This window comes from Saccopteryx bilineata, chromosome 12 (genome assembly GCF_036850765.1).
Source record: "Saccopteryx bilineata isolate mSacBil1 chromosome 12, mSacBil1_pri_phased_curated, whole genome shotgun sequence".
Lineage (NCBI taxonomy): Eukaryota > Metazoa > Chordata > Mammalia > Chiroptera > Emballonuridae > Saccopteryx > Saccopteryx bilineata.
The window spans coordinates 17,057,524-17,073,066 of NC_089501.1; positions in this window are offsets into that span (position 1 = coordinate 17,057,524).

The window sequence follows — 15,543 nt, forward strand, 5'->3', positions numbered from 1 at the left end:
AATAAATTAAATAAAAAGGGGGTTATGGACCCACAAAAAGCAAATAATGAAAAAATTTGGATCAAGAATAAAATGATTTGCATTTAGGTGTTGGTTGACTAAGAGTTATGATGAGAGGAGTAAGAGGGAAACAGGAAAATGGGGGGACAAATTAAAAAATTACTATTGTATTTAGTGGAACAAGAGCTTGATAAAATGGAGAGCCAGGGATGGGAGCATTGCTAGAGAGTTAAAAAGGTGAAGTAAAAACCCCCCAAAATGCTACAAACATAAGTTTGAGTCCCAGAAATAATAATTTGTTTGTTATTGAGATTTGAATGAGAGGAGACGTAAAGGAGAAAGGAAGAAACTAATATAGAGGAAGAAAAGAAAGAGAGAGAGAGAAAAAAAGAGGGAACCACTAAAAGAAGAGAAAAGAAAAAGGAGGAGAGAGAGAGAGAGAGAGAGAGAGAGAGAGTTAAGGGTTTTGGAGTGCAACCCTCATAGAGAGAAAGGAAGAGGAAAGAAAAGATAATGGGAGATGTAACACTTATGGGTAGTGTAGTTCAAGGAGAGGAGAGAGTAAGATCGGTAGAGAGATAAACGACCAAATTGGAGGAGCAAAAAAAAAAAATCAAGGATGAAGATAAGAGAAACAAACAAACAAATATAATAAAATGGGATAGGTTATAAAGTCTGCGGATTATTCTGATTTTGAGAGGTTATCTTCTTGCTTTTTCTTTTCTCTCCCTCTTCCTGGTCGGTGACTCTGTACCCTGGGTTCTGCCCCTTTGGCATGCTCAGGTAGAGGTTTGCAGTTGATAAGTCTCTATGGCGATGTCATGTATTGTGCTTCAGTCTTATTGGCAGTTGAGGCTCATTAGCATTTATAGGCTCCGACAGTGAGAGAGTCTGTGTTCCTGGAGCCTCTCTCCTAGTCTTTCCTTCCTGAAGTAGTAGACTGAGAATCCAGCTATGGGGTTGCTGCTGCCTCTGCCTGGATAATAATAGGCTCAAAGAGCTGGCAACTCCCCACTCTTATTTCCACTCAGCACAGGGCTCTGAGTAAGGCTCAGTCAGTCAGAGCCGCTAGCATAATCAGCCGGGGCTTCCACCTACTCAAAGACCTCTGGCTCTGCCACTCTGTCCGGTAACATGGGCGGGCACCCACTTCCGGGGCGCTTGGATGTAACTCTCATTCACTATCTGCTTGCACAGACCAGGATGTTAGACCGAAAGTCTCGCCCTCTGAGTGAAACCCCCCGCCCGCACTGAAAAGTTCCAGTGTTGGAATCGGCTCTCGCTCAGTCCCCGTGTGCGGCTTTTTCAAGACGCTGGGGCAGCCTGTGACTCCGCCCTTGACCCACACAAAGGCCCCCAACTCTGCCCCTCCGTGGGACAACACGGGCTCCCACTCCCGAGGTGCTGGGAGGAGTCTCCTGCCCACTCTCTGTGCGCAGACCAGGATGTGAGGTCGGAGTCTCGCTCTCTGAATGAAACCTCCCGTCCGCACTGAAAAGTTCCAGTGTTGGAATTAGCTCTCTCTCCCTCCCTGTGTGCGGCTCTCCCTGGGTGCTGGGGCAGCCCGGAGGCTTTCGGCCCACACAAAGGCCTCTGACTCTGCCTCTCTGTGGAGTAACACGGGCGCACCCTCCGGGGGCTTTGGAAGGAATCTCTTGCCCACTATGCGCCAACCAGGGATCAGGTAAAATGGCTGCCCCGCTTGTCTTTTTTGTCTGGGTTTGGCACGAGTGTTAGCTGTATTGCCCGGGTTTTCACAGGAACAGTTTTTCCTCGGCTTGGATCTCCGAGCCACAGCCTGGTTCGACCGTTTGTGCCATGGCTTGGATCTATTTACCCCCTTTGCCCACCTTAGTTTTTATATGCTCAGTTTCCAGTGAAAATCGCCCTGTTTAGGTTAGTGAGGAAGGCGGAGCATTTCTTACTTCCTATTTCCTTCGGGATTTGGTTATATATTTAGCCAATTTTTCGCTCGATCATACCTTTGGGTGTATTGCGAAACATCTGGAGGCTCCAAGGATAGGTTTTTCTGTTTCTGGTTGAAGATCTTGTTGAGGTTTGGGGGAGATTTATCGGTATCACTTCCTACCCCGCCATTACTCTGACATCATCCCTATGTTACCTCTTTAATATCAATCTCATTCATCTCCAGCCTTAATTTAAGTATTTATTATCTGATACCTGAAATTAAATAAACAAAGACCACAAAAATTTTTAAAAATGTCTTATCTGATATTGGTTTTGTTTCTTGTACATGGAACCCACCCTCACCATTTGCAATGCACTCTCTTGGTGCTATCATATGGATGTTTGCACATTTCACATCATTGATCATCAAATACCCATAATTATCTCTCCATTGTTTCATGGATGGAGCAAGACATTGAGTACGTGCGTCAGAACATTCCTCATGAGCAGAGAGAGTTCTTTCTCCACAGTAAATTTTCTGAAACCGGACTCTCCTTGCCATTACTCTCTGCCTGTCAGCCTGTCTGCAGTGCCCCACATCCTGCCTACCTATCACAACACTTACTTTCGCACATGCTGTTCATCTGCTCAAAATGTGCATTTCTACTTTGCACCTAGAAAAAGCCTAGTAATCCTTCAAATTCTTGCTAGTAACTGTGGATGAGAAAAAGGCTATGTGTGAATTCAATGACCAAAACTAATCTCATAGTATAATCCGAATATAAAGTCCTAACTAGGCAGGTCATGGTGGGTAGTCATGCCCTAGGCTTATAAAGGTTTAGCTTCATTTTAAGCAAGCTCTGCCCTTTGGTTTGGTGCATCTGGGTTAACACACCTTTGAAATGCCTCCTTTTCAAACCTGTTGGTGACATAACCACCCTCATGGGGGTACCTAATCTTGCTAATGATCTTATACTTTACTTTCTTCTTCATGTAATAATCTTCCTTACTTTCCCTCCTTCACTGCAAATATATTTTAAAAAACTGCAAAACTGTCATTCTCCAGGACATTTGAAATCTTGTTCCCCAGCATCGTCATTAGTTTGGCTCAAATAAACTATTATAAATTCTCTATAGGATTGACATAATGATGGCTCTCTTATTTTGAAGCACTCTCTATGGATTTGGCACTATGTGAATTCACTGTCCTATTAGATTTTCACCAGAATCTGTTGAAATAGGAACTGTCATTACTCACATCTTATAAACATGGACATTTTGGCAGAGTAGACTAAGTGACTCACTAAATATTGGTAGAATTAAGCTTCAAGTTTTATTTTGCCTGCTCCCAACATTATACTGAACAATCTGACCTCACAGTGCTTGTCTATCACCTCTTCAGTGAAGCCTCTCCTTTTCCTCCCACTCACTATGCCCCAGTACTAACCATTTATAAGTTACTATTGTGGGGGCTTCTATACCCTCTCCGTACTCTCATTTTCTGTATAGTAATAACATAAATAGCTATAATTATTTATATGTCTGGCAATATCCAAAGTGCTTTTCTAGGCCCTGGCCAGTTGGCTCAGTGGTAGAGCGTCGGCCTGGCGTGTGGGGGACCCGGGTTCGATTCCCGGCCAGGGCACATAGGAGAAGCGCCCATTTGCTTCTCCATGCCCCCCCCTTCCTCTCTGTCTTTCTCTTCCCCTCCCGCAGCCAAGGCTCCATTGGAGCAAAGATGGCCCCGGGCGCTGGGGATGGGCTCCTTGGCCTCTGCCCCAGGCGCTAGAGTGGCTCTGGTCGCGGCAGAGCGATGCCCTGGAGGGGCAGAGCATCGCACCCTGGTGGGCAGAGCATCGCCCCTGGTGGGCGTGCCGGGTGGATCCCGGTCGGGCAAATGTGGGAGTCTGTCTGACTCTCTCTCCCCGTTTCCAGCTTCAGAAAAATACAAAAACAAACAAACAAACAAACAAAAACAGAGTACTTTTCTAGTGTAATACCTTTTTAATCCCAAGAGTGAGTCTATGAGAAAGATTCTTCTATTATGCACATTTTTCTGGTGGAGAAACACATACTTATAGTTCCATGGGCATTTTGAGAAGCAATCATTCTTTTACGTCATTTTATTCTCAGGATACAGAAAGTGAATGGCTCCTGGAGGGAATTCTATAAATATTTATTAAATTGTCTGTCTTTGCTTGTCCCTGTCTACTACCTTTTGTTCCTACCCAATCATACACTACTGTTCCTGAATACTACTTTTATTCATGCTCTCATTTTAATAGAGTGTTGCCCAACAGCAGGGTAGGACAACTTTAATTTTCCTGATAGCTGTTTTTCACATCTCTACTCCTTGATCAGAAGTCATAATGATTTCAGATCTTCTAAGGAAGGAAGTTGAAACTTGAGCTTGGCACTGGGTGCCGTGTCTAGTGAAATCCAAACTACCTCTACAACCTTAATTCATAATCTAGAAAATAATCCATGTATTGAACATTTGCTTTTTATTTTCTAATTTCTTCTTTTTTATGACCCATTTCTCAATTTTTTATTACAATAAAATATAACGCTTTATTAAAAGTCAACCTTTAGTTTTTCTTGGCACTGAACTTGTTATCATATGAGATGACCCTCATTATTTGCTCGTTGTATTTATGTCCTGCTTTTGGAACACAAGTTTAAGGCTTCTGGATGAGGAAATCATTTATAAACCATTTTACTCATGCAATATCTCATAATGATAATACATCAGATATAGAGAGAGGGATAAATAGGGATAGACAGACAGGAATGGAGAGAGATGAGAAGCATCAATCATCAGTTTTTCATTGCAACACCTTAGTTCATTGATTGCTTTCTCATATGTGCCTTGACCGCGGGCCTTCAGCAGACCGAGTAACCCCTTGCTCAAGCCAGCGACCTTGGGTCCAAGCTGGTGAGCTTTTGCTCAAACCAGATGAGCCCGTGCTCAAGCTGGCCACCTCAGGGTCTTGAACCTGGGTCCTCCGCATCCCAGTCCGATGCTCTATCCACTGCGCCACCACCTGGTCAGGCATAATTCACCCTTTTAAAAGTAAGACTTTCTTACCTTATGATTATAAATATGTGTGCTAAATTTCTCTTAATTAGCTTGATAATTTGGTTGTTGAATGTTTAAATTTGGAAGCAATAGGTTTTGATGATTGACCAGAATGCATGTATTTGAGATTGTCTAAACAAAATTAAATTATGAGGTACTATCTAGTGAATAAATTATATTATAAAAGAACAGTTGTTTGTGTTTTCAAAAAATAATAAAAATTTTAAAATTTTAACCTGGTTGAAAGCAAAAATAAAGTAGTTAGAGAAAATAGAATTCATATGGTCGCACTATAGTCATCTAGCACTTTAAGCATTTTGCGGATACTATATGTGAGATATCCTTGTTACTTTTGTAACTTCAACAATGTATATCCCGTCTCTGTGATAGATATGCAAAAACAAGTTAATTCTTTGAGCATTCTGTGTTGCTTTATTTTATTTATTTATTTATTTAGGTATTTGGGTTGTTTTAATCTAAAGTACATGAAATATGTGACAGATTAGGTTTGGGAGTTAGGTTTGGGAGATTAGGTTTCTTGAGAGAAAGCATATTTATTTAATGATATATGGTACATGGAAATGTGCTTTTCATTTAAAAAATTTATTGAAGCTTGTCAGTATCTTTTGTTGTTTATAGCCTGTCTAACCTATTGGGAAAGGGGTTTAATGGGCAACCTGACAGATAAAGGACACATAGAAGATCAGCATGAGTTGAGTTTAGAGTTATAATTCAATTCTAGCACACCACATGTCATCAGGACAATGAAGCTACTACTTTCTCCATAGTCGGCTGAAAAAATTATCTTCATGAGTTTTAAAGAGTTTTAAATACCACTGATATGTTCATTTTTTTTTACCTTCTTTCTTCAAATATTGCTTCTTCAAAAGGCAACTTTTGAGCCTCCATTGGCAAATGGCCCTATCTTTTCATCTATATTTTGCTCAATCCTGATTTCAAGTGGCAAGTCAGTCAGCTGCTTTTTTCTTGACTGTTCATTTATTTCAATAAAGTTCTGAGAAATATTTTAAGTCAAGTATTATTTCTTAGTCCAGATAATATTTTCTAAGCAGATATAAACAGAAGAAAGACTAGATTTATATTTTAAATAAAATGTGATTTTTTGTATTTAAGTTTGATATGAACATTTTAACTTTGACTTAAAAACTAGAAGAAGAATGCAGAAAACAGATTTAATGTGAGCTTAGAATAATGTTTGAACTATTTCAAAATTGTTGTACAAGTTTGTTTCTTTAGCATCTTCTCTGCAATTTAGAACATTGTTCAGCTATAGTTCATTTCTATCAAACTGTAGAACCTTGCAGTCTCCATAATATTTTATCAAAGACTTAAAACTAAAAGTGTCATCTTTTGAATTTCTAAAGTATTTTAATGGCACATACTATAAATAAATTCCAAAAACAGGATAAAACGACATTTCCTTAGTGGAACCTTCCTTTTTATTTTTATTTATTTATTTATTATTATTATTTTTTTTTTATTTCTCTGAAGTTGGAAACAGGGAGGCAGTCAGACAGACCCCCGCATGCGCCTGACCGGGATCCACCTCGCACGCCCACCAGGGGGCGTTGCTCTGCCACAATCAAAGCCATTCTAGCGTCTGAGGCAGAGGCCACAGAGCCATCCTCAGCACCCGGCAAACTCTGCTCCAATGGAGCCTTGGCTGCGGGAGGGGAAGAGAGAGACAGAGGAAGGAGAGAGGGAGGGGTGGAGAAGCAGATGGGTGCTTCTTCTGTGTGCCCTGGCCAGGAATCGAACCCGGGACTCCCGCACGCCAGGCCGACGCTCTACCACTGAGCCAACTGGCCAGGGCCGGAACATTCCTTTTTGAAAATTTATTTTTCAATAAATTGTTCCCTTTAAGGTAAAAAATTTGCCTACCATCACACACCCTTTTATTCTCAAAATATTCATTGGTATTTTCAAGTAAAATTTCACTAGCCATTTAACTCTAAATAAGTAAACGATGCATAATAATAAATACATTTTGAATTAGCGATGTTCTAAGAAATTTTTAAAATAAGTTTAGGATGCAATTTAATTTTATTTCTTCTTGCAAATTTACTTGTATTAAATTCTCAAAGGTTGCAGCATACTACTTTATTATATTCAGCTTGATAGTTATTATCCTTTATATTAAAAAATATTATTGAATTCTCTGTATACTAATAATTTCCACAATTAAATCTACATTTATATTCAGTATAGAAAATTGTAAATATAGTGGCATTTATATACACTCTAGATACCCAGGTTCTTCATCCTGAAAGTATGTCAAAATTTTTTTTTTTTTGTATTTTTCTGAAGCTAGAAACCGGGAGAGACAGACAGACTCCCGCATGCGCCCGACCGGGATCCACCCCGCACGCCCACCAGGGGCGACGCTCTGCCCACCAGGGGGCGATGCTCTGCCCCTCCGGGGCGTCACTCTGCGGCCACCAGAGCCATTCTAGCGCCTGGGGCAGAGGCCACAGAGCCATCCCCAGCGCCTGGGCCATCTTTGCTCCAATGGAGCCTTGGCTGCTGGAGGGGAAGAGAGAGACAGAGAGGAAGGCGAGGGGGAGGGGTGGAGAAGCAAATGGGTGCTTCTCCTGTGTGCCCTGTCCGGGAATCGAACCCGGGACTTCTACACGCCAGGCCGACGCTCTACCACTGAGCCAACCGGCCAGGGCCTATGTCAAAATTTTAGTAGCACTGTTATAGACATAACAGATTGAGAGAGACTCCAAGCTGGGCTGATTTTATATAATAATATAATCCAAATGATAACCTCTACCTTACCTATGGCATACTATTTCAAAATATCTCTGCTGAAATTTCATCTTCACAGATATTTGTCATTAACAAATGCTTTTTTAACTGTAAATATATATGGATGATTTAGGCACCACTTATAAAGTATTCATGACCTAATGCTACTATTTAAATCAGTTCCCTTTTTAGTAAAGGAGTTTGGCCAATTCAGAGGCTAGCCCTTGGTTTACTAGTGGCCAGCAAGTATATATTAATTAAAAAGTTAAAATGTAGCAGTGTTGAACCAAGAGAACAATCCTTCCTGTGTTTTTAATTGGGCACAAGTAGTTCATAGACAGAAATGGAATTAGAAAAGGAGTTGGAAGGACAGAAAATTAAACTTCACCAAAGGGTCTTTGTAGCATGATTTAATAACATATAGATGTTTCCTCATGGTCTAATATTTGCCATGACACATCTTTTCAAGAATTTTGCTAAAAAGTGATTTATTATATTTATAAATGTAATGTACAGCGTGACCAGGAAGTGGCACAGTGGATAGAGCATCCGACTGGGATGCAGAGGACCCAGGTTCAAAACCACGAGGTTGCCAGCTTGAATGTGGGCTCATCTGGTTTGAGCAAGGCTCACCAGCTTGAGCCCAAGGTCACTGGCTTGAGCAAAGGTCACTTGGTCTGCTGTAGCTCCCCAGTCAAGGCACATATGAGAAAGCAATCAATGAACAACTAAGGTGCCACAACAAATAATTGATGCTTCTCATCTCTCTCTCTTCCTGTCTGTCTGTCCCTATTTGTCCCTCTTTCTGTCTCTCTCAGTCTTGTCACACACACACACAAAAAAAATGTAATGTACAGTCTTTACTATATTTGGACGAGCACACTAAATCACAAATAAAAGTGACTATTAAGGGAATACCATTCCATACATCTTTTAATACAAGATGGGGCAAAAGTAGGTTTGCAATTGTTTGTATGGAAAACAATACAATAATTAATAAATAAAAATACAACAATAAACTGCTTCATGTACTCACAACTGTAAACCTACTTTTGCCCCACCCTGTTTATAGAGATAGCAAACAGGTAAGCTGTAAATGATATCATGTTATGTAAGCTATTAATATTGCTTAAGTTTCATAGAAGAAAAATCATAAGCAAAGATGAGTAAACTTCTAAACTTCAGATAAAAGTATAGATAGAATTAATCATTCTTTATAAAAATGTTTTTCCTAAAAGAGATAAAAGTTTAATAAAAACAGTAATAAATGCAATCTTTCTGTTCTAACCTTATTTCTCAATTTTAGACAGTATTGATTTACCTTCTACTTAGAAAAAAGAAGTGAAGAAATGCATCTATCACCCAAATAGATTATATTATTTTTATAGTATTTAGTCTGAAAATGTTCTTCCACATGTTCTCTTAAATCTAATGCAATCATCACATTTTCAATTTTTCCACTCCACTGAAATCTTTTTGTTAATTCAGATTACTAAATCAGGTGGTCAATTATTTGTTTTTACATTATGTGCACCAACAACATTATTTAATAAAACTGATCTTTCCCTCTTGAAAACATTTTCTTCACTTGGCATGAAAGACATAGGATTTTTTTTTTGTTTCATGTGTTTGTACTTTCACTTTGAAATTTTAACCATTTGAGCCCCAAGACTCATGTTTTTGAACCTCTTTTCTATTTGTACTTACATACCCTTGTGTATCTTTAAAACCAAGTATATATGGGATCCCCTGTAACTCATGCTTTGTGGTCTTTCCTGAATTTCAACATATATTCAATTTTTACTTACACTTTCATGTGGGTGTCTAACAGGCACTTCCAATCTAACATGTTCAAAACTAAACTTTTAGAGACAAACTAAGCAACCAAACAAACAAACAATAAATAATTAAATAAAGTTCATGCTCTACATATTTGTTGTCTTTTACATCTTAATTGATGGTAACATTATCCTTTCAGTTACTCAGGCCAGAAAAATTACTAAGATCTTTTCATCCTTCTTTCTCATAGACATCAATCATTCTATGTTCATAATATATACAGAATTAGACTTATTTTTCACCACGTCCACTGTTGCCACCTTGACCCAATCTACCATTTTCTATTGCCTGGAATACTGCAATCACTTCCAGATATTTTGTTAAGAAGAAATCATGAATGCTCTATTTAATATTTCTACTTAATATTCTCTTTTTTTAATTTTTTATTTATTCATTGTATAGAGGAAAGGGGGAAACAGAGAGAGAGAGAGAGAGAGAGAGAGAAAGAGAGAGAGGAGAGACACAGAGAGAGAAGTGGGGAAGGAGCTGGAAGCATCAACTCCCATATGTGCCTTGACCAGGCAAGCCCAGGGTTTCGAACCGGTGACCTCAGCGTTTTCAGGTCGACGCTTTATCCACTGTGCCATAATATGCTCTTTTAATATTTTAAATAGTCTGATATCTTTATAATTGAAAAAGAAGTTAGTTCTCTGTCCCTATCTATCCCTCTCTCTGACTCTCTCTCTGTCTCTGTAAAAAAAAAAAAAAAAAGAAAGAAAGAAAAAAAAAGTTATGTTTCCTTCAATGTAGAAATTGCTCAGTTGTCTTCCGGCATTGACTAAGTTGCTTCTTATCCATCTCTTCATTAAGTGACTTGCTTTATCTATCTGGATGTCTGTAGAGCTAGCTCTTTACCAATGTAGTTCAATTACTTAAGAAGGACATGTCTTTATGTTTCTCGTTCCACACCAAGACTTGCTAACATAAAACAAGCTCCTTTGATTTTCAAGCTCAATTCTCCTTTTTTGTCAGAAAAATTATTAAATTATATTTTTTTTCATAGTTTTTTCTATTTTTTTTTTAAATTTTCTACCTTGGGGACTCTGGTAACAATTATTTGGTTCCTCTGTATTATCTTTAACTAAATTAATATCTTTTTATCTTAACATTTCATTCACTCTAATTATACCATATATTTCCAGACCAGGTGGTGGCACAGTGGATAGTGCATTGGACTGAGATGTGGAAGACCCAGGTTCGAGACCCTGAGGTCGCCAGCTTGAGCGCAGGCTCATCTGGTTTGAGCAAAGCTCACCAGCTTGGACCCAAGGTCGCTGGCTCAAGCAAGGGGTTACTCGGTCTGCTAAAGGCCTGCGGTCAAGGCACATATGAGAAAGCAATCAATGAACAACTAAGGTGTTGCAACGAAAAAACTGATGATTGATGCTTCTCATCTCTCTCCATTCCTGTCTGTCGATCTCTATCTATCCCTCTCTTTCTCTCTCTGTCTCAAAAAAAAAAAAATAATAGAATTAATTATATCATATATTTTGTGTGAATTGGGAATTTAATTTTGAGCAATATATACTATACTGTATTATATATTATGTATATGTTAGCTCTATAATCAGGTTATTCTAATGTAATAGTATTACATTAATAAGTTATATTAAAACAAATCATAACTTCTAGAGCAAAAATCACATTTTCCCCCTTGGATAATGTTTGTTTACCCTGGGATCTTTGTTGTCTTTTTCCTTATTTTTCTCTAGCAAGTTTGTTTAATTGATAGGCTACTTATTTTGCTTTTCCTCATGTTTAATACTGGCAGCTTTGTCAGTGTATTTTCCCTATACACTGAGAGTGGATTTTCCTTAACACTATTCACACTAGCTGGTTGGCACCCTCTTTTCCTTAAGCTACAGTTTAACAACTGAAGTTTTTCTATAATATATTTTTGGTGTTTTTAAGGTGTGGGCAGGTTAGAGGAAAAATGCTCTATTTAATTTGAGTATAGTTTTGTTTTTGTTTTTTGAACAGACAGGTCTCTGTTTTTTCTTTTACGATTTTATTAAGTGTCTTTAGTAGAATTCATTTCACTGAGTTTAGATGTGTATTATTTCTGTGGAAGGATCCACTTGGAGTTTATCATTCTCCTGGAACACAGCGACCCCTGGTGGTTTTTCCTGCCTCTGCTGAGGGCCTGAGATCCTGCTGGTGACGTAAAGATTATGTTCTTAAAGAGCTTTTCTCAGATTTTCTCTAGGCTGTCTAATTTCCTTCTCAGTGTGCTATTTGGAAATTTTTTACAATGTTCTCAATTCATCGTCTGTCCCCTTAATGGCATTTGAAAGACGAAGAAAAGGATGATTAAACTGTGTTCCAAAATCAGTTACTTCTCAAAATGTATAATATAAGGTTGAATCACTTTGCATATTTGGATGCTGCCAGTGAAATAATGGCTGGTTGTGTCAAAGGATGGTAGCTGTCTACCCTCAGTATACCATCTTCCTTTCTTCCCTAATAGCAAAACATTTGTTCTTCTGTTGTGTAATGGTCGCTCATCACAGAAATCACATTTGGCAGCATCTGTTGTAGCTAAGTGTAGATGTATGACTAAGGTTTGGTCAATAAAATGTAGGCAGAGTTATTTCTTAGTGCTTTTGACTAAACCTCCTTAAAAGGTAGTAGTCATGCTACCTTTGCCATTTTCTCTCCCCTTCAACCTGCTGCTGACCTAATGCAAGGAAGTGATAGAAGGAGCTACCATTAACTTGAAACCTGAAAACAAGAGACACACTCAAGGTGAAGGAATGAAAAGCTGGAATTAGCCTGACCTGAGGCATTGGTAGTTCCCTGAACCAACCAAAATACTCTTACATGAGAGAAGAGAAATTGTTAAATCTACTCCTATTCGAGGCTTTTTATCACATGGAATTAAACAATCTTAAAAAGACTTGTTTTGCCAATTTCTGTTCATTGTGTCAAGTATTGAATAAGGGGCGATTCTGTAATCCAACTTTATCTCTCCTTTATTATCTTGTGCTAATTTTTTAAATTAACATTTGTGTAGTGATTTGTTATTTTTAAAGTATTTTCACATATAGATATATATATATACAGATTTAGATTCATATGTGTATACATATATAATATTTGTTAAATTTTCAAACATTTTGTCATATAGTTCATTATAATATTCCCTTATTTTATTCTAATTTCATCAATCTTTTCTGTTCTTTTTCCATTTTTTAAAAATATTATTTTATTTATTCATTTTAGAGAGGGTAGGGGAAAGCAAAAGAGAGAGGGGGGTGGTGAAAGAAGCATCAATTTTCATATGTGCCTTGACCGGGCAAGCCCAGGGTTTCAAACTGGTGACATCAGCATTCCAAGTCAATGCTTTATCCACTGTGACACCACAAGTTAGGCACCTTTTTCATTCTTAATATTCTGTTTATGTCTTTTTTTTTTCTTTTGAGCAATATCACAAAGTCTCTCTATTTTTATTTTCAAAGAATCGACTTTTGGCTTTTTTATACTATATTAGTTCTGTTCCCTATTCTGTTAATATCACCTCTTTCCTTGATCATCTTTCTTTTACTTTCTCTGGGTATATTTGGGTGTTTTATCTGTGATTTCTTAATTTAGCTGCTTAGTTCATTAAGTTTTAGCCATTTCTAATTTTTCTACTTAAATTTATTTATTTTTTTTAATTCATTTTTTTTTTTTTTTTTTAGAAAGGAGGTGGAGAGAGAGAGAGGAGAGAGAGAAGGAGGGGAGAGGAGCAGGAAGCATCAACTCCCATATGTGCCTTGACCAGGCAAGCCCAGGGTTTTGAACCGGCGACCTCAGCATTTCCAGGTCGACGCTTTATCCACTGCGCCACCACAGGTCAGGGAAATTTATTTTTTTTTAATATAAATACTACTTTTCCCATGTATTTTGATCTATTAAATCTTTCTTATTATTTAGTTGTGATTATTTTAAATTTTCATTATGATTTCTTCTTTTACTTACAAGTAGTTTAGAAATGGGTATGTTTTTCAATGCTCAAACATGGGGGGTGGGGGATAGAGCAAATTTATATTGTGTCATTGATTTCTAAAATAATAACACTGTGTTCAGAAAACATGGTCTTCATGAGTGATGGGCAATCTTTTCAGCTTGGTGTGTCAAAATTCACCAAAAAATGAGCATAACTCGGGTGGTGGGTCACTTCAAGAAAAAAAAAAACCCATAATTTCACAATATTTATACTTTAAATAACAAAAATGTATAATTGTAATATATAACTGCATTTAATAAACCAAAAGCTATTTAACTTACCTGCTTAGTGACTTCTTTGATCATCTGTCAGTTTCTTTTGTTGGTCTTGATATTATTTAACTTGTGTGGGGTGCCGTGAACTAAGATAAGTGAGAAGGAGGGGGAATTCTTTAACTAACCTGCCAATTAGTGACTTTTTTGTTGCTGAATTTCATTGGCTAAATCTTCAATTGAGGTTGGTATTTTGTACACTTCAAGCCCGAGCAAGCGCTACTAACTTCATCTGTCAATCTGTTTCTTTTGTTGGTTTTGATATTATTTAACGCTGAGAATAAGGTCTCACAAAAGTACGTAGAGGGAAAAATTTGAGTAAAGCCATTGCTATATTTTTCAGGGTGCTAAAAGTGTCTGGTAATCGGTTCCAGGCACTCCAAATTTCCTGTTCATAGTGGCACTCCTCTTGATTCTCCAAGTGGCACCTTTCCAAATTATCAAGCTTTGACCTCAAGTTGACAAACACCTGAGCCCAGATGCTGTCTTGAAATTTTGCAAGTTGCATCTTATGTAAATTAAGATGGCTGCCACTATTTCTAATGGCGGAAAACGTCACCCATAGCACGGGCCCTCGCCTCTTCCAGACTCCCCCTCACTTGTCTCAGTAATGATGGTCAATTAGAAATCCACGACACCCCAGAACAGTAGATTGGATGGTGGTTGCTGTGGTTATGTGGTTGCTGGTAATGACGATCACAGAGCCCCCAGAGATGTGTCCCCAGCGGCATTCTGCTGCTCCCTGCTCCACCAGCCAGAAGTGAGGTCAAAGATCCCCTAATGGCCTAACCAGAAGTCCCAGAACTAGACGCTCTGTGCCAGAGTTCTGTTGTTTTGGCCTACAGACCTCCAGCACAAAGTGTCTACACTACAGCAAATGTTTTATCCTCAGCTACTGCACCTGGCCGTACGGGAGCCGAGGATAAAACGTCCTTCTTGGCATGCAGCCCCATACTTCTCTGGTCTACACATTTTATAAAGACTAAGTTAATACTAAATTTGTACCCAAGTAAACAGTCATTTTTATTAATATTCTCTGTGTATGCTTCATAAAGTTGTTTGTTCCCTAATTGTTTGATAGCTCATTCTATATAGGTTAGGTTTCAAACTGACCAGTTGGCCAAGGTGAATCCTAGTTTATACTCATTGTCCTAATGTAATCATTTATAGTACCCTTTTCACTCAAAGAAGCATATCATATTTTTTGGTTGTAAGCATTATATTATGTATTATCAAATAAAATATTAACTCAGGTTCATCAGTTGTGAAATTAGACTCCAGTATCTTAGTTAATTTTTTGACCATCTGATCTCCTAATAAATGAGAGAAGTTTGTTGAAATCTGTCACTTACAGTGGTACATTTATCAATTTTTTTCCCACAATTCTATTCATTTCTGCTTTATTTATGCTGAAAATATTTATCAGATACATCTGTGTTTACAATTGTCATAGGTTCCAACTGAATTGAATCTTTTTTACTGACTAATTTTTCTTACTAATTTTCTTTTGTCTTTATTTGTTATTTTAGGTAAAAAAAAAGAAATAATGACTAGCCACACAGCCTTTTTCCTACTTACATTCTTTTTTACAATTACAGTTGACATTCAACGTTTTATATTATATTATTTCAGGTATACAGAATAGGGGTTAGACATTTATAAAATTCACAAAGTGGTCCCCCTAC